Source organism: Somniosus microcephalus, chromosome 6 (assembly GCF_052327205.1).
Source record: "Somniosus microcephalus isolate GS21.2 chromosome 6, FLI_Smic_1.0, whole genome shotgun sequence".
Lineage (NCBI taxonomy): Eukaryota > Metazoa > Chordata > Chondrichthyes > Squaliformes > Somniosidae > Somniosus > Somniosus microcephalus.
Genome location: NC_140992.1, coordinates 94,100,868 through 94,126,789, shown reverse-complemented (window position 1 = coordinate 94,126,789; position 25,922 = coordinate 94,100,868). Strand labels below are relative to the sequence as shown.

The 25,922-nt window shown below is 47.1% G+C and overlaps 1 pseudogene across 1 annotated transcript in view; it reads left to right on the top strand.

Annotated features, from left to right (window-relative positions):
• The first annotated feature begins 266 nt into the window (after positions 1–266).
• Positions 267–25,922, top strand: part of LOC147115899 (ubiquitin carboxyl-terminal hydrolase 47-like) — a 51,941-nt pseudogene continuing 26,285 nt past the window's right edge. The window contains exons 1-8 of the transcript XR_015078702.1: positions 267–575; positions 775–816; positions 8,135–8,231; positions 11,230–11,345; positions 12,554–12,642; positions 16,801–16,932; positions 21,904–21,999; positions 22,376–22,513. The product of XR_015078702.1 is annotated as a ubiquitin carboxyl-terminal hydrolase 47-like (transcript). The remainder of the gene's footprint in view (positions 576–774; positions 817–8,134; positions 8,232–11,229; positions 11,346–12,553; positions 12,643–16,800; positions 16,933–21,903; positions 22,000–22,375; positions 22,514–25,922) is intronic.

Sequence of the window (25,922 nt, the reverse complement as noted above, 5' to 3'; positions counted from 1 at the left end):
AATTGCACCCCCGCCACAATTGGGTTGCCAAAGATCTAACGGCATAAATGTTGGCAACTCCCTGATCCCAACTCCTGGAATCTGGGTTAATAGAAGTAAAGAAATAAAAAGGCCATTAAAACCCGCCCAAAAGGTACTTTCTCATTTCTCCATAAAAGTCAGTTTCTGCTCATTCATGTTGTTTCTAACTCTGGCACAAGTGGGCCTCACGTATGTCACATGACGGTAAACTGCTCCCTTATTTCTCTTATGCATCATTGCCAAAGCAAACCCTCCAGTCACGTGGGGAAATCGAAACGGAAAGTTGAAGGTTTTTTACTGTAACGAATATTGCAAACAATAAAGGAGATCGTCTTTAGTACAAAAAAGGAATAAAGCGCAGTTTCTGTGATGCAGGACGGCAACTGTTCCGCACGTTTTTAGACTGGACTGCTTGACGATGTCGTTAATCGTTAAAGTGAAACGAGTGGCGAGGTGGCTTCTGGCCCGAGTCATTATTTTATGTGTATTTGGCTGGTGCAACAGGTCTAACCTGTTCGGCAAGTTGTGGGCAGTTGCCACCAAGAGACGTATCGGTAAGGAGTTCAACTGGCGCTTAATCATATATGTGTTCATGTAAAGACAATCTTTTAATGCTGAGCTGCCGACCGGACGAATCCTTCCAGCGATTGAAGGTCGCTTGGTAAACAACAGTACGGGAGCTTGCGCTATAAGCGCTCTTTTTCTAATGCATGGACAAATATTACAACTCTTTCCGCAATTTTTTTTTTAAAGATGCAAAGAATAGGATGGGCAATATTGGTGCAACAAGACCAGGTAAGGCATCAAAAGCAGCAGGCTCAAATACTGAAATAAAAATAGAAAATGCTGGATGCACTCAGCAGGTCAGGCAGCATCTGTGGAGAGAGAGAGAGGAACAGAGTTTCAGGTTGATGACTTTTCAACAACAACAACTTTTATTTATATAGCACTTTTAATGTAGTAAAACGTCCCAAGACGCTTCACAGGAGCGTTAGAATCCACAATTTGACACCGAATCACATCAGGAGATATTGGCCCCGAATTCGCAGTTGGTATGACAGCGTACTCCGACTCCGCATCGGCTTCGCTGCATGTTTCACCAACCCATTGAAGTCCATGTGCTGCCGAAAAGTTGGGCTGATTGCCCACCTACTGCGCATTAATTACGCTGGAAATTTTTATGGCTGGTGCAAACAGGCACAGGAGCTTGTTGTACAGCGTAAGTGGTGGGGGATGAGAAAATGGAATTAATTTTGAGCTAGGTTTATGCTACAGCCCATAAAAAAAATCCTAATCAAGTTTTATGTTTTTAAGGACACCTTCAGTAAAAAGTATCGGAAGAATTTTCAGTGTTTGATCGAATTCTATTGATGTTTAAATCTTGGTTTGTGTATTAAATACTATTGCAATGATCGTAATTTATTAATAAAATAGCATTTCAGGCTGCTAAATTATTTTAAATGAACTTTTTTTAATAGTCAGCAATTTAAAAGCTGAAGCCTGACATCAAATCATTTATCAAAACGTATCCAAATCAAAGAAAGATGCTTCAGCAATCTGTTGGAAAGTGCAGTGTGAACAGTAAAAATAAAAAAAGGCCAGCTGCTTAGATGGTCTTTCTGCAAAGCTTAATGCTGTCCCATCGGAGATTTCTATGGCTGCAAAATTCAGTATGTTAGCGCCTCCCGTTAGCACCTCGTGGGGGCGCTACTGGGGTGTTAAGGGGTTAGCGCCCGGGCGCAGGGAATGCAGTGACACCCGCAAACTTCAGTGCCGGTTTAAACTCTTAGGGCCACCCGCCCCCAAATTCTGACAAAATCCAGTCCTTAGTGCCTGGGCCTCTAGCACCTCGCAGATCATGACGTCATAAAGTGCGCAGCGCCCTGGATGGAAAATTGACTCTCGCTCCCTGCTGTATCGCCTCACGCTGACAACGCCAGCAAGAGGAGGCGTTGTGAACTCGGCTGGGCGCTTCGGGAGTGGTAATTAAAGGAAATGCTTTTCAGCTAGCGCAACTTTTATTATTTGCACCAGTTTGGTGCCTGCGCAAAGTTTTTAATGTTTCATTGGTGCAAGATGTCCAAGTCCTCCACTTTGTGAGAGTGATTGGGGCTGTAATGGGAGTCGCCCAGGTCGCCTTGCAAAACAGAACTGATGACAACTAGCTTGTGCAGCATCATTGGCCCTTCCCTTTAAGCGAGGAAAGCAGCCTCTGTGATGAAAGAGTGCCGTTTACAATGCGCTCAAAATTGTTTAGCGCTCTGACGCTGCCGCCCCGCTGTCAGACTTTAGCGCCCTAAGAGAAGTGTTTAGCGCTTGATTTAGCGCTCCACTTCCCTCTTGGAGTGCTAAAACTGAATTTCGCGGGAGGCGAGAATGATTAGCACCTGGTGCTAAATTTTCAACTTTTTAAGTTTTAGTGCCCCAAACAGGGCTAGACTGAATTTCTCTCCCTATGTTTCCTGATTGGCTAAGAGTCAGGAAGTGAAAGGAGCACCGCCTCACGTGATCCCGGGTTTGCATACGCACAACAGTGCATCCCTGGGATCTGTGGGCCACTATGCTGCACACAACTCTGCAGCGTTTGAAAGCATGTTTCCGCTTGGGGCTTCGCACGAGTTAAGTGCAGATTTTGATCGGACTCCTTAGCTACGCCGCTGACTGCAAATTCAAGGTCAATCGGGCAGAGGTAGGTTTTAAGGAGCGTCTTAAAGGAGGAAAGAGAGGCGGAGAGGTTTAGAGAGGGAATTCCAGAGCTTAGGCCCTTGGCAGCTGAAGGCACGGCCGCCAGTGGTGGAGCGATTAAAAACGGGGATGCTCAAAAGGCCAGAATTGGAGGATCGCAGATATCTCGGAGGGTTGTCGCGCTGGAGGAGATTACAGTGATACGGAGGGGGAGGCCATGAGGGATTTGAAAACAAGGATGAGAATTTTAAAATCAAGGCCTTTCTTAACTGGGTGCTAATCTAGACCAGCGAGCACAGGGGTGATGGGTGAAAGGGACTTGGTATGAGTTAGGACACGGGCAGCAGAGTTTTGGATGACCTCAGGTTTACGGAGGGTAGAAAGTGGGAGGCTAGCCAGAAGTGCGTTGGATTAATCAAGTCCAGAGGTAACAAAGGCATGGATGAAGGTGGAAATAGGCGGTCTTAGTGATGGCCCGGATATGTGGTCGGAAGCTCTACCCGCGGTCAAATATGACAACAGCAGTCTGGTTCAGCCTCACACAGTTGCCAGGAAGAAGGATGGAGTCAGTGGCTAGGGAACGGAGTTTGTGGCGGGGACCTTGAAAAGGGAAACAGTAGAAATGTAGAATTGTAAATTCATCCTCCAGTGTACTGCGCATGCTGAAAGTGGACCTCCACCCAAGCTGACATCTTCAGTATACTACCTGGCACAGTCCACAAAGTCTGCACCAAGTCTGGATACTCCACATGCATCATACTTTCAGAAAATGGGCCTGTGGGATCTAGATCCCCAGGCTTTTCAGCCAAGGGGCTCTGCAACCTGCCTCTTTGGCCAGCAGTGTATTCCTCCTCCAGGGGCTGCTCCTACTTACTTGTGCTCTATGTGTCACCTACTGCACTCCCCTCTGGCTCACTCTCCTAACTCCCCCTTGAATTAGTGCTTGGGACGGATAAAGGAAATGAGGGTGTGTGGTACCAGGGACGGCATGTTCTTCATCCGGCACATATAGAAGAGAAATACAGGTCACAATTGTTTCTTGATGAGCAGAGTTCACATGTAACTTACAGTCAGAGGAGGAACATGAGAGTTTCATGATCTTGAGAGCAAAATACTGCTGATGCTGGAAATCCGAAATAACAACAGAAAACGCTGGAAAAACTCAGCAGGCCTGACAGCATCGGTGGAGAGAGAAACAGAGTTAACGTTTCAGGTCAATGACCTTTCGTCAGAACTGGAAAAAAGCAGGAAATGGAAAGCAAGTTTGGGGGCTGGAAAAAGGGGGAGGGGATGAAAGAACAAAAGGGAAGGTCAGTGATAGGATAGAAAGCAGGAGAGATTGAGAGACATTAAGAGATATTTAAGGCAAGGGGAGGTGGTAATGGGACAGGTTAAGGAACAAAGGATGGCTCTAGATGAGGTGTGAATTGCGCTGGCAGAATGAAGGACAGCTGAAGGGAGCGGGAAAAAAAAGGGGGGGCCAAACAAAGTGTGGATTTAAAAAAAAAAGAAGAAAATATATATATATATATATATATATATATATGTGTGTGATAGGGGCCGAGGCTATGATCTGAAATTGTTGAACTCTTTGTTGAGTCCAGAGGGCTGTAGAGTGCCTAATCGAAAGATGAGGTGCTGTTCCTCGAGCTTACGCTGAGGCCGAGGATGGTGAGGTCTGAGTGGGAATGGGGCAGTGAATTAAAGTTACAGGCCACCGGGAGCTCAGGGTCCCCGTTACGGACTGAACGGAAGTGTTCCGCAAAGCGGTCGCCCAATCTGCGTTTGGTCTCCCCAATGTAGAGGAGACCACATCGTGAGCAGCGAATACAGTATACTAAATTGCAAGAAGTACAAGTAAGTCGCTGTTTCACCTGGAAGGGGTGTTTGGGGCCCTGGACAATGGGAAAGGGGAGGTATAAGGGCATGTGTTGCATCTCCTGCGCTTGCACGAAGGTGCCAGGCGAAGGGGAAGGGGTGCTGGGGGTGGTAGAGGAATGGACTAGGGTGTCGCAGAGGTAGCGGTCCCTATGGAATGCTGAAAGGGGAGGTGAGGGGAAGATGCATTTGGTGGTGGGGTCACGCTGGAGGTGGCAGAAATGGCGGAGGATGATCCGTTGAATGTGGAGGCTGGTGGGTTGAAAGGTGAGGACAAGGGGGACTCTATCGTGGTTCTGGGAGGGAGGGGCTGGGGTGAGGGCAGAAGCACGGGAGATAGAACGGACACGGTCGCGGGCCGTGTCAATCACAGTAGAGGGGAATCCTTGGTTGAGGAAAAAGGAAGACCTGTCGGAAGCACTGGTATGGAAGGTGGCATTGTCGGAGCGGATGCGGTGGAGACGGAGAAACTGGGAGAATGGAATAGAGCCCTTACAGGTGGCGGGGTGGGAGGAAGCGTAGTACAGGTAGCTGTGGGAGTCAGTGGGCTTGTAGTGAATGTTAGTCAATAACCTATCCCCAGAGCTGGAGACGGAGAAGTCGAGGAAGGGAAGGGAAAAGTTGGAGATGGACCATGTGAAGGTGAGGGAAGGGTGGAAATTGGAAGCAAAGTGAATGAAATTTTCTAGTTCAGGGCGAGAGCAGGAGGCAGCACCGATACAGTCATCAATGTACCGGAAAAAGAGGTGAGGGAGGGGACCCGATTAGGAATGGAACAAAGAGTGTTCCACATATCCCACGAAAGTGCAAGCATAGCTAGGATCCATGCTGGTACCCATAGCAACACCTTTGATTTGGAGGAAATGAGTGGAGTTAAAGGAGAAGTTGTTCAATGTGAGAACAAGTTCAGCCAGGCGGAGGAGGGTGGTGGTGGATGGGGACTGTTTGGGCCTCTGTTCAAAGAAGTAGCGGAGCGCCCTCAGGCCATCCTGGTGAGGGATGGAGGTGTAGAGGGATTGTACGTCCATAGTGAAAAGGAGGCGGTTCGGGCCTGGAAACTGTTAAAGTGGCGGAGGGTGTCGGAAGAGTCGTGGATGTAGGTGGGAAGAGACTGGACAAGGGGAGAAAAAATAGAGTTGAGATAGGAAGAGATAAGTTTGGTGAGGTAAGAACAGGCTGAAACGATGGGTCTACCAAGGCAGTCCTGTTTGTGGATCTTGGGAAGGAGGTAGTAGCGGGCTGTGTGGGGTTGGGGAACTATGAGGTTGGCGGCCGTGGGGGGAAGATCTCCAGAGGAGATGAGGTCAGTGACAGTCTTGGAAACGGTGGCTTGATATTTGGTAGTGGTGTCATAGTCCAGGTGGAGGTAGGAGGAGGTGTCGGAGAGTTGGCGTTCCGCTTCCGCTAGATAGAGGTCGGTTCGCCAAACAACAACAGCAGCACCCTTGTCAGCAGGTTTAATGACAATGTCGGGGTTGGATCTGAGAGATTGGAGTGCTGCAAGTTCAGAGGGAGATAGGTTGGAGTGAGTGAGGGGAGCAGAGAAATGGAGATGGCCATTGTCACGGTGGCAGTTTGCAATGAAAAGATCTAGAGAGGGTAAGAGGCCAGAGGGAGGGGTCCAGGTAGAATGAGGATTCTGAAAGCGGGAGAAAGGGTCAGCCGTGCGGGGAGAAGACTCCTGGCCAAAGAAATAGGCACTGAGGTGAAGGCGGCGGAAAAAGAGCTCAGCATTGTGCCGAGCTCAAAATTCATTGAGGTGAGGGCATAAGGGGATGAAGCTCAGGCCTTTGCTGAGGACTGATCGTTCAGGGTCAGAGAGGGGAAGATCAGGAGGGATAGTGAAAACACGGCAGGGGGTGAGATTGGGAGGGGGGGATCAGAGGAAAGTGAAGGGGAAGAAGGTTCTGGAGGGGCATTGGTGTTCAAGAGTTGATGAAGATTGCGATCCTTGACATCAGAAAGGAAGAAAAAAAGTTTTTTCTTGAAGCGTCAGATGAGCCGAAGGATGAAATGGAACTCTGGACCCTGACATTTTTGAGATAGAGTGCGTTGGTGCTGCTGAAGAGAGAGGTCGAGAGTGTTCATGTGGTGCCGCATGGCGTTGAGCGTAGATCTCAAGATGTGGCGAGAGCAGTAGTTTGAGGAACGATGAATATCTTGGAGATATTTGTAATCCTGGGTGGATCCGAAACACGAAGGGTGGAAGTTTAATTGGAATCCACGTGGAATAAGTCAGAACCGGAGGCAGTTGCTGAGGAAAGAGATGTGGCTGTGAAACCGAGTCTTGGCAGATATCTGATCAAACATGAGAAGGGAAACTGAAAGCAATGACGATGAACAAGGTTGAAGAGACAAACGGAAATCCCGTCGAAGAGAAGAGCAGAACTTCTTCAAGGTGGGCATTCCTAGAAGAGAGGTGGCAGTGAACCAAACACTAATACAATAGCAAAATACTGCGGATGCTGGAAATCTGAAATAACAACAGAAAACACTGGAAAAACTCGGCAGGCCAGGCAGCATTGGTGGAGAGAGAAACAGAGTTAACGTTTCAGGTCGATGACCTTTCGTCAGAACTGGAAAAAAGCAGGAAATGGAAAGCAAGTTTGAGGGCTGGGAAAAGGGGGAGGGGATGAAAGAACAAAAGGGGTCTTTTATCCCCTCCCCCTTTTCCCAGCCCCCAAACTTGCTTACCATTTCCTGCTTTTTTCCAGTTCTGACAAAAGGTCATCGACCTGAAACGTTAACTGTTTCTCTTTCCAACGATGCTGCCTGGCCTGCTGAGCTTTTCCAGCGTTTTCTGTTGGTTTCATGATCTTGTTTGGTGACAATGTGGGGTAAAATAGAAGTTGCGATGACAGAAGTAATCTGTCAGTGTTGAGATAGGTTGTTCAAAGGTGGTGACAGTGGATAGAGAGATTACTCCAAACACTTCAAAAGTGTATAAAGCTCATAAGTGGGTTCCAAATCATTAATGCTCCAGCTTCTAAGATTGGGAAGTGAACAGCTGTGAAATGCTAGGTTTTAGACCACTTTTGCAGCTTTCACCTATTCACAGCAATCCAGTCATTGAGAACCCGACATACTTACCTGACGTGATAGCCGCGCTTCGGGAACCTCATTGAAAACCTGGGAAAATGGCAAGTACATGGGAAAATGGTTCTTAACTACCTTTTTAATAAGCTTTTAACTATCTAAATTGGCTGACCCGGCACTTGGTGTCGGGTCTGTTCAGGGATGACAGACCCGACACTTGTGAAACTGACGAGGAGGCTGGTTTACAGCGGGATACCAACCCGCTGTCAATCTTTGTGATTTTTGACAGTGGACCCACTTCCAAACTCGCACTCTGAGCGCCAGCAAAATTCAGCCCTTTGTGTCTACTGTATCCTTTTCCTCCTTATTGTAAAGCACTCTGATATGCCTCCCTACATGTGAGGAGCACTATATAAATGCAGGTTTTTGTAAAGAAAGACTCTAAGCAGAATGGCGACTGTTTTGATTCTAATCAACTTTTCTTTTTATGTCCATTTTTTTATTACATGCAAAGATTTTGTTGGATTGATCAATCACGGAGCCACTTGTTGTCTGAACACATTGCTTCAAACATGGTTCATGACCCCAGAAGTTAAAGATTACATTGACGGGTAGGCATTAGGATTACTTCACACTGCTAAAAGAGTGGCCATTTTTAAATGGAAGTAAGGGTTCTGTAAATGTAAAGATCCAGATTTAGAAAAATCTAGAACTGAGATGTTTGGTGAGCTTTTACTTGGAAATTGAGAAGCAATTGTATGATGCAGTCAGAACACAAAAGGCTATAAATTACTACTTGAGGTGATTCAAGGATAACAGAGGCTTGGAGAGGTGCAGTGCATTTTGGGCACACCATACCCTTCCAGGCAATGGGGGGCGGAGGAGGAACATGACTGTGACAAGTCTATAACATAAAACTACCTATTATTCAGTACTGATTGGCTAATCAAACTCAGAATGGCTGAAATAGGAAATAGAAAAAAATAAAAATGTTAGATGGGTGCAGAGTTGTTCTTCTGAAATTAAAGTACATTATTGGGTTGGGTAGAGAAATGATACCATGCATCTAATTAATCTTGTTATCCCCCCAGTTATTGAGCAGTAAAATTGGGGGGGGGGGATTAATGGTCTCCAGCATTTACATTGCTCCCTTTGAAAAGTGCAAATAATATCCAAAACAAACTTTGTTTTTCATATTGGGGAGCAAGGGGCTGAAAAATGGAATGACATAAGAAATAAGAGCAGGAGTAGGCCATACGGCCCCCCGAGCCTGCTCCGCCATTCAACAAGATCATGGCTGATCATTGACCTCAACTCCATTTTCCTGCCCGATCTCCATATCCCTTGATTCCCCTAGAGTCCAAAAATCTATCTATCTCGGCCCTGAATATACTCAAAGACTCAGCATTCACAGCCCTCTGGGACAGAGAATTCCAAAAATTCACAACCCTCTTGAGTGAAGAAATTTTTCCTCATCTCAGTCTTAAATGGCCTACCCCTTATCCTGAGACTATGCCCCCTAGTTTTAGACACTCCAGTTAGGGGAAACAACCTCTCAGCATCTACCTTGTCAATCCCCTTCAGAATCTTGTATGTTTCAATGAGGTCACCTCTCATTCTTCTAAAGTCCAGACAGTATAGGCCCATTCTACACAATCTCTCATCATAGGCCCATTCTACACAATCTCTCCTCATAGGACAGCCCTCTCATCCCAGGAATCAATCTAGTGAACCTTCGTTGCACCGCCTCCAAGGCAAGTATATCCTCCCTTAGATAAGGAGACCAAAACTGTACACAATACCCCAGGTGTGGTCTCACCAAGGCCCTGTACAATTGTAGCAAGGCTTCCTTACTCTTATACTCCAACACACTTGCAATAAAGGCCAACATGCCATTTGCCTTCCTTATTGCTTGCTGTACCTGCATGCTAGCTTTCTGTGTTTCTTGTACAAGGACACCCAAATCTCTCTGAACACCAACATTTGAAAGTTTCTCACCATTTAAAAAATATTCTGTTTTTCTATTCTTCCTACCAAAGTGAATAACCTCACATTTTCCTACATTAAACTCCATCTGCCACCTTACTGCCCACTCACTTAGTCTATCTATATCCCTTTGCAGACTCTTTGTGTTCTCTTCACAGCTTACTGTCCCACCTAGCTTTGTATCATCAGCAAACTTGGATACATTACACTCGGTCCCTTCATCTAGGTCATTAATATAGATTGTAAATAACTGAGGCCCCAACACTGATCCTTGCAGCACCCCACTAGTTACAACCTGCCAACCTGAAAAAGATCAGTTTATCGTTACTCTCTGTTTTCTGTCCGTTAACCAATCCTCTATCCATGCTACTATATTACCCCCATCCCCGTGAGCCCTAATCTTGTATAATAATCTTTTATGTGGCACCTTATCGAATGCCTTTTGGAAATCCAAATATACTATAGGTCCAGGGGATTTGTCGGCTTTTAGTCCCATTCATTTCTCTAGTACTTTTTCTCTACTTATATTAATTACGTTAAGTTCCTCACCCTCATTTGATCCTTGGTTCCCCACCATTTTTGGTATGCTTTTTGTGTCCTCTACTGTGAAGACAGATACAAAATATTTGTTTAACGTTTCTGCCATTTCCTTATTCCCCATAATAATTTCTCCTGTCTCAGCCTCTAAGGGACCAACATTTACTTTTGCTATTCTCTTTCTTTTTACATACTTGTAGAAGCTCTGACAATCTGCTTTTATATTTCTTGCTAGTTTTCTCTCATTCTATTTTTTCCCTTCTTATCAATTTTTTGGTCAACCTTTGCTGGTTTTAGAAACTCTCCCAATCCTCAGGCTTACTATTATTCTTTAACATTATAAGCTTCTTCTTTCAATCTAATGCTATCCTTAACTTCTTTAGTTAGCCACGGTTGGATCACTTTTCCCCTGGAGTTTTTGTTTCTCAATGGAATGTATTTTTTTTGAGAATTATGAAATATTTCTTTAAATGCTAACCACTGCTTATCTACCACCATACCCTTTAATCTATTTTTCCAATCTACCTTAGCCAACTTGCCCCTCACACCTATGTAACTGGTTTTATTTAAGTTCAAGACTCTAGTTTTGGACTTAGAATTTCACATTAAGTTTGAGAGTGACTTACTTATCATATTATGATCACTCTGCCCCAGAGGATCCTTTACTATGAGATTGCTAATTAACCCTGTCTCATTACACAGTACAAGATCTAAAATAGCCTGTTCCCTGGTTGTTTCCATTACATATTGTTCTAGGAAACTGAGATTTTCAAACATCAGCAAAGGGATAGAAATATCCATAAAATGCACAAAATAATCCATTACATAAAATGGAATATCAGCCAAAGCATTAGCCGGTGTATTTGTTCTGTTAAAAATGTGACGTTCCTGCTTATATAGCAGCATATCAGTTATCCCTTTGTTTATCTGCCCAAGTACTTATTTCTATTTAAAAGGTAATTGTTAACCATTCAGCAACTCTAAAGGATTTAGGATTTCTCCATTGGGAAATTCAAGCTTATTCTGTTCCTAAATTGCAATCAGAATTGGTTTTCTTAAATATAAAAATTCCATATTTTTTTCCAGCCTCAAACCAGACGTGGCTTTTGTATGTGAATTGCAAAGCCTGTTTAAAAGATTAGAAAGCAGAGAGGAAAAGTCCGTGGGGACAAATGGGTTGACCACAAGCTTAAGACTGAATGGTAAGCATTGGACAAATCTATCCATTTATCTTTTATGTATTTGTATATCTACCTATCTATTCATTGATCAAAATAAATGTTTCTCTAATTCTCAGTATTCTGCTGCCTGGTCCATTTGTCACTTTTCTGCGATTGAGTTGGTTCATTAAGTGAAGCCAACATTGAAGACTCATTAGGAGAAGCCAACACTACGTTTCCTAAGACGTTTCTTGTTGTGAAAGCCTGAGAATGTATTCAAAATTGCAAAGGCTAAGCTGTGAATCTGTGGTGTATGCCAGAAGGGAGAGAGACAAAGTCAGACTTTATTTCTGCAGCGTTATGGGCGTTTAGTTCAGTAATAGTTTATCTCGGTGTGTTGTGGCTACATCCCTGACTTTATCTCAACGTGTCATGGTTCTTCTGGAATCCTTTTTTGCTTTTAATTTTCAAAGAGGAAAGTCCTGGATTGCTACCATTTCCTGAAATCCTGGTGCCAACCAGCTCAAGGAAAAGTAATGGTTTTGTAAGAGTTCCAGTACATTGTCCTTATAAGGACGCAGAGGAACGAAAAGGCAAGCAAATGTCAGGGAATGCCTGAGAGTCTGTTCATAAGCTTTTAAAAGACTCCTTCTCTCAAAAATGAAAAACAGAAAATAGAATATACTGAGTGCAATTGAAACAGACAAAAAGACAGGGAACTGCTGTATGGAGAGAGCCTGTGTGCCATGGTGATGATAGCATTAACTTTTTGGGCTTTCATCTGTCATGCTTAACATCAAGGACCACTCCTGTAAACAAGCTCTCACTCCATGAACAAAATTACACACCTCAAAACCCACAGTATTTACTATTGTAGCAGTGCCTGGGGGTTGAACAGAAACCTTTACTTTTGTATTTAGCTTCCTGGATATTACACAAGCCCTAGTCTTCACATAGTAGATGAATAAGCACTTGGCTTAGCTCAGTGGTGGCACAGCCACCTCTGAATCAAAGTTTGTTGGTTCAAGCCCACTCCAGGACAAGTGCATAAACTAGCCGAACACTTCAGTGCGGTACCCTAGGAAGCCTGCCAGAGTTAACAGTAGAGTTAACTGTTAGGCAGAAGTGCATGTCTGCTACTTTCTGCTGATGCCAGCACGTATTCGTGAAATCCAGGCAAAGATTTTTAATGTATTGTATAGACTTGTATGTTCACTTAAACATAATTTCTAACAATTTTTCTTTTAAAGTTTTTGAACAGTATGATATAGAAGAATGTTTCCGTTATCTGATTAACAAACTGACTTTTGAAGTAGATAAGGAGCAGAACATTCTCAAGGTAAAGTTGATCTATGGTAGTGCTCACAGACTTTTTTTAAAATTGTGTCTCTGTCTTCCTGAAACTGGATCTCTGCTATTCACCGTCTCAATTTTTCTGTTTCCCATTTTTTTACACCTACCCATGTGTCTCCAACTCTTTCTACTTCGTTTCATCTCCCTCATTATGTACATCCTTTCACCTATAATCTGTCTTCAGTATATCACCCACTCGCCCTGTCTTTACATCTCTAACAGGTACCGCATTACTGGTTTATTCAGTTATATTCTTTTATCCTTTTTAAAGCCCAGGGCAAGATGTGAACCAATGTGCATTGGATTGAAAGAGGGTAAAGGACCAGGTTTAGTGAAGCTACCCAGGACATGTTACAACATATATGAGTGAAAGAAACTGGAGATTGGGAGGGAGCAGAAGAGCTTGAGAGGAGTGGGGGCATGTAGATGAAATAATAAATCATATTTCTATAGCTAGCAAGATTTACTTTGAATAGTTATTCAATGTGCTATATTTGTATTATGTTATTGTACTGTGTTCATATTATACACTGTAATATTTGATTGACTTTTTACCTGTTGTACAGTGTCACAGTTCATGTATTAGTCTGACCTTATGGTGTCACTGCCTCTGCGGCCATCTTGGCTGTCAGGGAGAGGCTCCTCCCCTATACTCCCCTCTCCTTGACTCAAGTCGATTCTCAGGGTCATGGTCACACCACGGCCTAGGGCATCCATTTTCCTCAGGATGCCCACTCCACCCATACACCACTGCCACTGAAACACACTCTGGAGGAGGGGGGTGGGGGAAATAAACAGAAAACACTGACAATCTATCGTTAAGAATCTATCACTACAGCTAATGTATACCTCGATCATTTTTACTGTGTGCCTGATGAAAGGTAAGCCCCTTCCTCAAGGCATTAGTTCACTTTCCCAGCTCTGTGATTGGAAACTCCTTTCCTGTTATGTAATATATTGAAATACAAATGTAGCAGTTAATGGTACATTAACTGAGATCTGTCAAATTAATTGAAGTTCACAGATCCTTATATTAAGTTATACATTGATTTTCATATCAAAATGACCTCAGACAGGGATGCTTTACTTTGTTGTTGTTTTTCAATAAACATTTTAATAGCTATTTATAAAATACTAGCTGGAGTGCCCGGCAGTGCCGAGGGTTTTTTGAGGGCATGTTGTTGTTGGAAGAGAGCGAGAGAGAGAGACTGGGGGGAGAAGAGAGAGACTGGGGGGGAGAGAGCGACTGGGGGTAAGAGAGAGAAAGAGAGAGAGACTGGGGGGAAGAGAGAGAGAGAGACTGGGGGAAGAGAGAGAGAGAGACTGGGGGAAGAGAGAGAGAGACTGGGGGGAAGAGAGAGAGAGAGAGACGGGGGAGTGAGAGAGAGACTGGGGGGAGAAGAGAGAGCTGGGGGGGTGGAGAAGAGAGACGGCGGGGGGGAAGAGAGAGACGGGGGAAGAGAGAGAGAGACAAGGGGGGAAGAGAGAGAGAGAGAGAGACTGCTGGATTTAGTTCGGGATTAGCCTGGAGAGAGAGGGGGGGAAGGAGCGCCTCAGGCCTGGCCCGATGGACCCCTGCGAAGGAAGGAAGGAAGGAAGAAGGCGAGCTCTCCCTCCCTCTCCCACCCCCTCACTCTTTCCCTCCCTCACCCTCTCTCGCTCCCTCCCCCTGTCTCTCCCTGCTTTACTCTCTCCCTCCCTCCCTCCCTCCCCCTCTCCTTTCCCTCCCTCCCCCTCTCCTTTCCCTCCCCCTCTCCTTTTCCTCCCTCCCCCTCTCCTCACCCTCCCTCCCCCTCTCCTCACCCTCCCTCCCCCTCTCCTCACCCTCCCTCCCTCTCTCCTCACCCTCCCTCCCCCTCTCCTCCCCCTCTCCTCCCCCTCTCCTCCCCCCCCTCTCCTCCCCCTCTCCTCCCCCTCTCCTCCCCCTCTCCTCCCCCTCTCCTCCCCCTCTCCTCCCCCTCTCCTCCCCCTCTCCTCTCCCCTCTCCTCTGCCTCCCTCCCCCTCCCCCTCTCTCTCCCTCCCCCTCTCCCTCCCCCTGCTTTACTTGCCCTCTCTCCCTCCCCTCTCCCTCTCTCCCTCCCCTCTCCTCTCCCTCCCTCCCCCCTCTCCTCTCCCTCCCCCCCTCTCCTCTCCCCCCTCTCCTCTCCCTCCCCCCCTCTCCTCTCCCTCCCACCCCCTCTCCTCTCCCTCCCCCCTCTCCTCTCCCTCCCTCCCCCCCTCCTCTCCCTCCCCCCCTCCTCTCCCTCCCCCCCCTCCTCTCCCTCCCCCCCCTCCTCTCCCTCCCCCCCCCTCCTCTCCCTCCCCCCCCCCCTCCTCCTCTCCCTCCCCCTGCCTCCCTGATTTCCTCTCTCTCCCTCCCTCCCCCTCTCTCTCTCCCTTTCCTCAGAGCCCGGACGCGGTGACCCGAAGCCCCCGTGTGCAGATCAGCGCCTCAGGGCCGGCCGGTGCGCGGCCTAGCGCGTGAGGCCCGGCCGGACTCACATTAGCTCGGGTCGCGCTCCGGGCTGCCGCCAACGTTCACAGCGCGCTGTCTCCCGCCCCGCCAGCCTTTACCAAGATGGCGGCGATCGCGGGGCGGGCCCAGCGGGACGGGTGGTGACTAGCTCGGGCGTGGCTGGCGAGGAGGTTTCGAGGCTTCGAGGCCTGAGGCCTGCAGGCAGCTCATCCACCGCCGAGGGGGGGGGAAGCCCGAGTCCCCTTTGCAAAAGGATTTTTTTTCTTTTAAAACCAACTTTTTTTTTGCTGGAAATCTATATTTCAAAATAAACACACAAAGTGGGAAAAATAAATCAATAGTTAGGAATCACGATGGCGGCCACTCACCTCAGCTCAGAAGGATTAGGCCCGCCCACACACGCAATGAAACGTCCCCCCCGTGACGCACCGATTGGTCAACCATCAGGTTAATCCCCTGTATGATTGGTCAACCATCACATCACTCAACGCTAATGAGTGGAATTTTGCCATTTTTTGAACCTTTCTTGTATGCTGTCCGAACAATCTTTGTCTGACCAAAAAGTAAATACGTCTACTAGACTCCCCTAATGATAAGCTTTCTTTTGATATAACATATGTGTAGGTACGCTCTATAACTTTTGATTGTATAGCCAGACAGACAGACAGACAGGGAGAGAGAGAGAGACAAACTCATTTATTTATATATATATATATATATATATAGATTCAGCTGTTCTAATAGATGTTTCCCTGGATTCCAAGCACTATCTACAGTGCTCCTAAATTTTTCTATCTGTAGACAGGGGTGGGGTTTACAAACAGGAACCTATGTCATGCTCTGTGAATGGCCAAAACTGCCAATCGTAAAAATGTTTTTTGCATCCAACACCCAAAAAACCGCAGGGCACAATCCCAGCAATTATGCCAGGACTGCACCTGCAAGTGACCTCCGGCCCTGACTCCAACAGAGTATGCAGGTCAGTAGGAGGGCTCCTCATTTGAATGGCCATGACGAGTGCCCGTACCACTAGGGGCACATCTTGGTTACCTGCCTGCCTCCATAGGCTGGAAAGTCTGGTGACGTGTGCCAGTTCTGGGATTGAGGGGGGGGGGGGGGGTGAAGTGATCTCCCCTCCCGAAAGATAACCACATCTATTCCATCAGCCAAACTGTTCTCATAAAATTTCTGATCCCTTCTGGAAATGCAGATAGGCCACATGTCCACCAGGGACGAGGCTGGTGCTACTTCTCATTGGATGTACCAGCCTCTTAAGATGTACCGACCTTCAGGGCTTCCCATCGTAGGAAGCCAGTACCCCTGACCCTGCCCCTCCACGTCACTGGCCTTTTAAGGGGTGAGCAGAGGCTCCACCCTTACAGGGAGTGCAGGAAATGCCAGGAACGGCTGGGAATTTCCAGCCCTTCTGCCGCACTCCTTGCAAAGTTACAGGAGGGCGTGCACTGGAATAGCCGAGGAAATTTGTCCCCCAGGTATTTTATCCTCTTTCACCCCCGCCCCCCCCCCACTCCAAAATATATTGTACACCTAAGAAAAGGCTTGAAGGTTTGTCAATGGTATCGATGAATAATCAGGATTTTTTGAGATGGGATTCAAAATATCAGTTTTCTTTTCAGTATCGTATTAAATCCTGAATGACTTGGTGCTCAATGGGCTATGACTTTTAGCTTTATCAGATCATAATGGTTCAATCCATGAAGTGTTCAGAGTGCACAAATCTTTTTGAGGATGACTGTTTCTTTCTGGATATACCTCTACCCATTCGTTCAGGCTACTCTTCAGCAAAGTTTGGAAATCTGGTAAGTTAAAAGTATTAATAAGCAAATGAGTTAAAGCCATATTTTGTATTGAGATTATTAAATTACTTTACTGCAATGTGGCAGACATTTCGGCTGGAATTTTCCAGGGTAGTAGCGGGTGTGACCGGTGGCGGGTCGGGTGGGAAAGTTGTTATTTTTGACAGCGGGCCGGGAACCCAGGCGCATCTCATCGCAGAGCCGACCCAACCAGCAGCGGCGGGCGACCCAATTGAGATGATTTACAGCTAGTTGTCAGACCTTTGCCAGGCTTTTTTATCTTACTTTTTAAATGTAACTGTAAAGTCACGGGATTCACGCTGCTCAGGAACCACGTCTGTCAACCTGAAGTGGGAGTTCCGTGGCCATTGCTCCAGCTGATTACTTGACAGCATCAAATGTACAGTAAAAGCTCCCACCTGACAGATGATCACTTTCCTCAGGCAGAAGCTGTTGCTCAGTCCATTTCCAGTACAGATTCTACAGGTTGCAAGTCTTTCCAGCAAAGTCTCCATCCAGTCTCACCTCATTGGAAGAACTCTCACCATTGACTGACAGAATGCTTCTGTCATCTCTACTTCACCTGCCATCTATTCCATCAACATGGGTGCCATTTATACTGCCTCAGAATCAGACCACAATGAGCTCCAACACCAGCAGCACCAACAACAACACCAACCTTCTCCGCTATCACCTGATGCTGCACAGGACAGAGGGCATCAGCACCCAATCACATTGCTGCCCAGGAGACCAGGGATGGCCTCATTATGGCCAGATTTAGTTAACTTTATGCTGTACATCCATATGGTTGCCACACGATGCGCAAGGTTGGCACCACCCCACACGAACACCATAAAGCATCCCCACAATGACCAAGCCATTCCTTTCACACTCATGACCATTGCGGGGGGTACTGTTATATCTCACCATTCACTGCCACTCACTAAGCCACTTCCAAAGGTGCACACAAATCTGTCCAAGACCAGAAAGTGTTGAAAATAAAGATTTTTATATTTGACACCACATTAACAGAAACTTTACATGAGCACTGGATAAAACACCCAAGTGCCTACCCTTGTGTATTGTTAGTTGGTATGATTGCACTAGTGAGTGTGAGGGGTGGCTAGTGAGATGAGGATATGATAATGTAGATAGAGAAAGAGGGATGGGTGGAGGTGCAACGTATGTTGGTGTGAGTAAGGATGTGCAGGAGTAGTATTGGGAAGGCAGAGTGATGGGGATGTGATGAGAGGCAGAGCAGGATGAAGTTGAGTGTGGCTTTGTACTAACATTTCCTGATCTAATGAGATAATTGAAACGTTTGCGGCACTGCACCCAGATCCTCCTGAACACATCCCTGCTTGTGCCCTCCTCTGAATCTGCACCCGGGCTGTCTTGGTCTCCTGGGGAGGTCTCTTCCACCCGTCATAAGCATATGGAGGGAATCAGCGGAGAACCTGGGTGCAACCCTCTGCCTCTGTGCAGTCATTGTCAGAGTTTGCAACACTCCAATGCTGTAGTGCACTGACAGCACTATGTTAGATTAAATGTTAAATCTAATGTGGCCATGATCCCTTTAAAGAACCCGGCTGAAAACGCTGACGTCACCAGACCTGCTCCATTTAATTGGGCCGGGTAGCTCGCTGGGCGGGTTTAATAGGCCCTATTAACGCAAGTTCGTTTTCAGCAGCGTGATGGAGCTAGCTGCAGGGTCACGACCTGCCATGGCCACCGCTCGCACTGGACCCGCCCACATAAGCAAAATTCCAACCAGATTCTATTTGTGGAGTTCAGTACAACTGATACTTTAGATATCTATAGCTTTACTATATTAATCCAAAGTAATTCACATTTAAAACAGACTCAAATACTGCAACAGTTATCTTTTATTATCCCAAGATTTGCAGGCATTTCCATTATGTTATAATTGGGAGTTGAGAGACTGCATTTTTGCTATCTTGGAAAGCAAAGGGGGAAAAATTCAGTTGTTTGCGCCTCCCATTAGCGCCTTAATAGGGCGCCAATTGGGGCGCAAAGCAACTGGAGGCCAGGCACGGTGATGTTTGTGCCGCTCGCAAAATCAACTAGACATTTTGCGGCAGCGCTAAACACTACCGCCACGATCTCCTGCGCCGGCAGATTGTGACGTTAGTCGAGTGCGCAACGCCCGTTAGCACCCCGGACCGGATATTCAGTGGCGCCCCCTGCCTTACCACCTGCCGCTAGCAACGACCGGTTGAGGGGAGCGTTATGCTGTCAGAAAGGGACTGGGGGAGCGCTATTGAAAGGCGACCACTTCCTGCCTTTTTTGTCGGTGACATTTTTGCACCACGCAGTCAGAGAGAGAGAGAGAGACTTCTGGAGAGATTCAATGCTGTGTGAAGGAGTTTTGAGTACTGAGCAGCACTTTGCAGGTTTATTTTGATTTGCCCTTCCTTGCTTTGCCAGCACTCTGAGGTAGCGCCTCACTCCTCGGCCTTTGCACCTTAAGACAGGTGTGAAGCGCCTGATTTAGTGCTCCAATCACCTCCAGGGGCGATAAAAGCCAAGTTTGCTGTCGGAGGTGATAATTAGCGCCAGGCGCTGAACTTTGCGCACGGCCGATAACGGCGCCCCAAATGGGGTGATATCGAATTTTTCCCCCAAATTTTTAAACCAAATTGAATACATTTAATACTTCATCTATTGATATTCTTGGTCTGCTCATTTCTTCTGATCTCAAATAGAACTTTCACATCGCCATTGCTAAAGTTACAATTACAAAGTATTACAATTACAAAGGCTGGGATTTTACTAACCTCGGTGGGTCTGGGGCGGGCGACATCGGTGGCGGGCCATAGAATCATAGGGGGAGAAATTGGGTACCTTTGCACCTCCCGTTATTGCCTCCGGGGGGTGATAACAGGGCACAGCGAGAATATCACCTCCTGCTAAATTGTGCACCTTTGGAAGTGGCTTAGTGAGTTGCAGTGAATGGTGAAACTTAACGTTACCCCCTGCAATGGTCATGAGTGTGAAAGGAATGGCTTGGTCATTACAGGGCTGCTTTATGGTGTTGGTGTGGGGTGGTACCAAACAGGCGCGTCATGTGGCAGATAGAGTGTACAGCGTCAAGTGAAGTAAATCTGGCCATGGTGAGGCCATCCATGGCTTCCCGGGCAGCAATGTGGTCGGGTGCTGATGCCCTCTGTCCTACGCTGCATCAGGTGATTGCGGAGAAGGTTGGTGTTGTCGTTGGTGCTGCTGGTGTGCCTGGTGCTGCTGGTGTTGGGGCTGATTGTAGTGGGATTCTGAGGACCAAGGTGAGAGAGTATAAAGGGCACCCACGCTGATGGAATAGATGGCAGGTGAAGTATAGATGACAGAAGCGATCTGTCACTGGTGAGAGAGGTAATGAGGTCAGACTTGATGGAGACTTGTGTAAAGACTTGCAGCATGGTGAATCTGTTGTGGATATGTTGTGAGGAAGTGTTTGTGGCTGAGGGAAGATATCTCTAAGGTGGGAGCTTTTACTTTACATTTGAAGCTGTCAAATCATCAGCTGATTCAATGGCCACTAAACTTCCGCCTCAGCTTGACAGACTTGGTCCACGACCAGCTTGGACGCCGTGGGAGAGCTGTCGAATGCAGAAGGTGAGCTGAAATTCATTCTCAAGTGGCTCTAAACAAGCCACTAATTACCTGAATTTAGTCCCCTGCTGTGAATCCGCCGCTGCGTGTTGGGTCTGCTCAGCGCTGACAGACCCGACATTGGGAAAGGTGCGCGGCGGCGGGTTCACAGCGGGGTCCCGACCCATTGGGGAAAAAAGACTTTCCCACCTGACCTGCCACTGATCGCGCCCGCTGACCCCCTTTTCAAAATTCCAGTAAAGTATTTACAGCACAGAAGCAGGCCATTCAGCCGAACAGGCCCATGCCAGTGTTTTATGCTCCGCACGAGCCTCCTGCCACCCTTTTTCGTCTAACCCCATCAACATATCCTTCTATTGCTTTCTCCAGGCTGTCTTGAAGAAGCTCAGTTTGCTCTTATTCCAAACACTTTTCCACTCTTGATTGCTTGAATACTGTTTCCATATATGGAAAGCTCTTCTAATACAACCCTTGCAGCTCTGGACTATTATGGTCAGTGCTGCTCTGAGCCTTTTTGTTCTTTTTAAGTTCCAAACATGCCATCTTGCGTGTTCCTCTTGCTTATACCCTCATGTGTTGAAACCAGTGACTGATTGAACAGTGTTCTCTCTTTTAATTCTTGGATCTCTGATGCATCGCTCACTTTCTGTTCAGGACAAAAGTTACTGCTTCTGTCTGCAAGCTGTTATTTTTACCCTTATTTTTAATATTCTGCCCAAGATGAATTGAAACTGAAAATTAAACAGAGTATTTATTATTTTGTCTAAATTCTAATCTTCCTCACTTGTATGTAATCATCAGATATCTATAGAAAGGTGTTTACTACTGAAGAAAAACCTATCTAACTGGTTTGAATCTGCGATTTAGTTTCTTCCTAACTGTACAGTGCTGATACCTTTTAGAAAGTAAATGAAATAAAGCCTGATGGAATTTCTGATGAAGGGTCCCAGACCTGAAACGTTAACTCTGTTTCTCTCTCCACGGATGCTGCCTGGCCTGCTGAGTATTTCCAGCATTTTTCTGTTGTTATTCCACTTATCCTTGTTGGACTAGGATTTTCACACTGCTATCTTGTTCACAGTGGCATAAATGCACCACTAACCTTCAGTATGGAGCCAGCTAATCCTAAACTGCTCCGATTACATAACTCCTCTAAGATTTACACCATGGCGGTTTGACAATGCAACACAAGAAACCAGCACAACTTCCCATTATGCATTGTGTGCTGTGATTTAACAACTCTGACTTGTATTGAAACCATTGTAAATAGCTATCTACCAGTGCAAGGCCTTAAATGTGCTGTGGGACTTTTTCTGATTTTAGCCTGTTACTTTCTTTTTAAAGGAAACAGCTCTTCAAGAGTTTTTGAAGAAGGATACTATGAAAGGTGACAATGAATGCTACTGTGATCACTGTAGCACAAAGACTAAAACAGAAGCAGTAAGTCTGTTGCCTGGATAGTTTATATAATTCCATATGCTGTTGGCCATTAAAGGAAGGGGGAAGCAGCAGAGGCAACTGGATGGATGCAGAGTCTGATTTTTTTTCAACGTGAAATCACCTCCTTGAAGCCTTTAGTAATGCTGGATACCAGCACAGCACCTTAACTGGTGGGACAGTGTAATTACAGCGTGACAAGTTTACATGGGCAGTTTTCATTATAAATGTGGACATAGGAATGGATAATGGAAAAAGTTAACAGGAAGTGCATGTACTGTAGTTGTAATATTTTAAATATTATATTCCTAATTATGAATGATCTTTTCTAAGGCTCCTTTTAAGGTTTGTTACGTTAACTCAACGTTATATTTTGCAGAGATACTATTTTAAACAGTTGCCTCAAATTCTCACATTCCAACTAAAACGATTTGAAGTTGTTGACCACGGGATGTATTATCAGAAATGCCATGATTGTGTTACTATTCCACTGGATTTGGAGTTTAACAAGACCCAGGTAAGATGCTTGCCATTATTATTAATGCTAATATTTTAATGGCGAGTAGTACTGTCGAGTATCCATTTTACTGGAGGTTAATTTGCGGTGTGTTCCAGAAAATTGCCATTGTCATTATTTACTTTTATTATACTTTTGATTAACTCAGGAGTAGAAGCAGCTTGAAAGCATCATCCTGTAATGGCACCTAACAATGGCTGCCAGTAGCGCTCTTACAGCCAATTTTCAATGCATTCTTTCAATCTTACCACATCTCTTCACTTAAACCATTAGCTCTCAGCTGGTTGCAGGTTTTTCTCCCATGTCTTGCTACTTTATGCAACATTTGGGATTTTAGCTTGTTCTTTGGTGAATTATATTACACAAGTTTCAGTATCATCTCCAGAAGATACAGCTTACAAGCTAATTAGTTTTCACTGGCTTTTTAGTTTAGTTGTTGGCATGTGGTATCTTCACCGTGACTGGGCTAGTATATATGGCCCTTGTACGAACATACAAACGATGACCTCGGGCCCCGATTTTCCTGGAGCCGTCAGGCGGGTTTTCAGGCGTGCGGGGGTTGAAAATCGCAGAAATAGGGGGTCGTGACCCCCCCCGCCCGAATCCCCGCCCCGTCCGACTTTCGCCCTGGTGTTCAGCGCGACCTGAATCAGTCCCGCCCACAGCAGGCGGGACTGGTCGTCTGGAGCCTAATCAGCAATAATTGGCATCTGTAATCCAATTTTAAGGGGCCCTTGCAATTTTCAGCCTTTCCCCACATAAACCACACCTGGTGGGAACACCGCTGATGAAAGCTGGCGTGAACAATGTCGGCTTGCTTACTTTCAGCTGCAGGTCAATCGGGAATGAAGAGATTTAATAAGACAGCATTGGTAGGCTGCAGGACCTTGTTGCTCCAGGCCTGGGGTAACTTGTTCAAGGCTTAGGCACAGCTGTGGAAGGTTGCAGCCTCACACTCTTCTCCAGTGTAAGCTCCTAGGAAGCCCCTCTTACCACCCTCACTCAGCGCTTCCTCAACGGAGGCATCTGCCAGAAGCATGGGAGGCCTTTTGTTCCTTCCCTTCTTGGCATTAGAGGATCTCCAACAGCAGAGGAGGTTGGAGCAGATCCAGCAACAGCAGCAGCGACAGGCTGTGGCTCAGCCACCTGAGGCAGCACAGGCCAGAAGGGGCCAGCGCATGGAAGGCCGTCGGCACAGGAGATACCCCCCAAACAGGGTCTACAGCCACAGGGTGAGCTACCTCGACATGACTGAGCAGCAGTGCCAAAGGCGGCTCCGACTTTCGCGAGAGGTAGTGACTGACATCGGCGCAATGCTCCAGCAAGACCTGAAGCCCAGAGCACCAGGTCGACACTCCTTACCAGTGGCCATCAAAGTCACCACCGCACTCAACTTTTATGCCTCGGGCTCCTTCCAAGGATCAGCAGCAGACATCAGCGGCATCTCCCAGGCGGCCGCACACACTTGCATCAAACAGGTCACCGATGCCCTCTTTGCCCTCGTGCACAATCACATCCATTTCACCAGGGATCGCGCAAGTGTGAGGGCGCGAGCGCTTGGATTAGCTCAGCTGGCAGACTTTCCAAGGGTGCAGGGTGTCATTGACTGCACACATGTGGCCCTTAGGGCACCCCATCGCAATCCAGGAGTTTTTGTCAACTGCAAGGGCTTCCACTCCCTTAACGTTCAGCTGGTGTGTGACCACAAGAAGGTGATTTTGCATGTTTGTGCCAAGTACCCTGGCAGCTGCCATGACTCCCTCATACTGCGCCAGTCTACTGTGCCTCTGCTATTCCGTCCGCCAAACGAACTTTAGGGATGGCTACTTGGAGACAAGGGATATCCCCTGCGGTCTTGGCTAATGACGCCGTTGAGGAGACCAGCCAACGAAGCTGAGGAGCGCTGCAACTCCAGCCACATTTCCACCAGATGCATTATCGAGCAAGCCATTGGATTGCTAAAGATGCGCTTCAGATGACTCAATAGATCAGGTGGAGCCCTACAGTACTCAGCAGCCAGGGTCTCCAAAATCGTCGTGGTGTGCTGTGTGCTTCACAACATGGCACAGCGTCGTGGCTTGTCGATTCCGCAGGACCAAGAGGCTCCTCACAGGACCAAGAGGCTCCTCACAGAGCCGCCTCGGATGAGGATGATGCTGAGGAGGAGGAGGAGAAGGAGGACGGAAACGAGCATCCTGCAGAGGCCCGTCAACCAGCGGCACCAGTGCGCGAGAACATTGCTGGGCGGAATGCATGGAACGCACTCATCCTGGCCAGATTTGCGTAGCCTGGTACATCAAACACTGTAGCCTCGCTGCTTCTTAACTGACCATGGACAGTGGCCCATGCCTGCGCATTTCTACCTATTTGACCAGCTTGCTGACAACTGCAAGTAATCCTAAGGCCTCAATGTGAAATCCCCATTCGCCAAATGACAGACGCCACAACTGCAGCAGTTGGCACCAGATTTTTTATGTACAAGAAACTGATGGCATTAAAACGATATACAAGCCTTTTCACCCAAGTGACTACCCTTGTGATTAGTGGTGCTTTATTTTTCTCTTACGCGTGCTCCTACGTAGTGGTACCCCTGTGGCTTCAGCAGATGTGGAGGCCCCTTGCTCACTTTCCTGCTGCTCCTGTCTCGACACCTTTGGCGGGCGTCCTCTGGGGTGGCGAGCCTGTGAGGGCTCACCAGCAGTCTGCTGCTCCTGCGATTGTGCAGGGGTTGTGACTCCTATCTCACTTGGGTGTGGACTCCGGCGGGGCTCTGACCGAGGGCTCTGAAGTGGCATGGAAGTGTGAGCACGTGAAGAGGAGCCCCCACTTCCTTGAGGTGTGCCAACAACCTCCCTCTCATGGGTCAGCTCCCCCTCGGTGCCTGCAAGTGGCTGGAGAGCACCTTGCTGCACATCAGGGGGGCCATGGGGACCCGTCTCTGCACTGGAAGTCCTGCTCAGAGGGACTTCCATGAAGGTCTGGTTTCGGTGCTCAATAAATGCCCATCGCTCCTCGAGATGCCATTCTATTCTGAGCACGCACCATGTTTTCGATACCCTGGCGACTAAGCTCCTCCATGGCCGTAGCCCTCCTCTCCTCGGCTGCAGCCCTCCTCTCCTCAGCGGTAGCCAGCCTACCACAGAGGTAGCCATCCTTTCCGTGTTGATGCTTTCATGCGCCAATGAGGCTCTGCTCATGCTCGCCATGGACTCCTCCATTCGCTCCACACTCGCAGCAACCCTGGAGACAAAACCTGCCAGGTACTCCTGCATCTGTGCATGGAGATCCATCACCTCCTCTCTTGCGGATGGACCCAGAGGCATAGGGACGACATGCAGCTGAGCTGGCAGAGGCCTGCGCCCTCCGACGAGGACTCTCCACTGCTGTCCCTATCTCCACAATCTGCTGA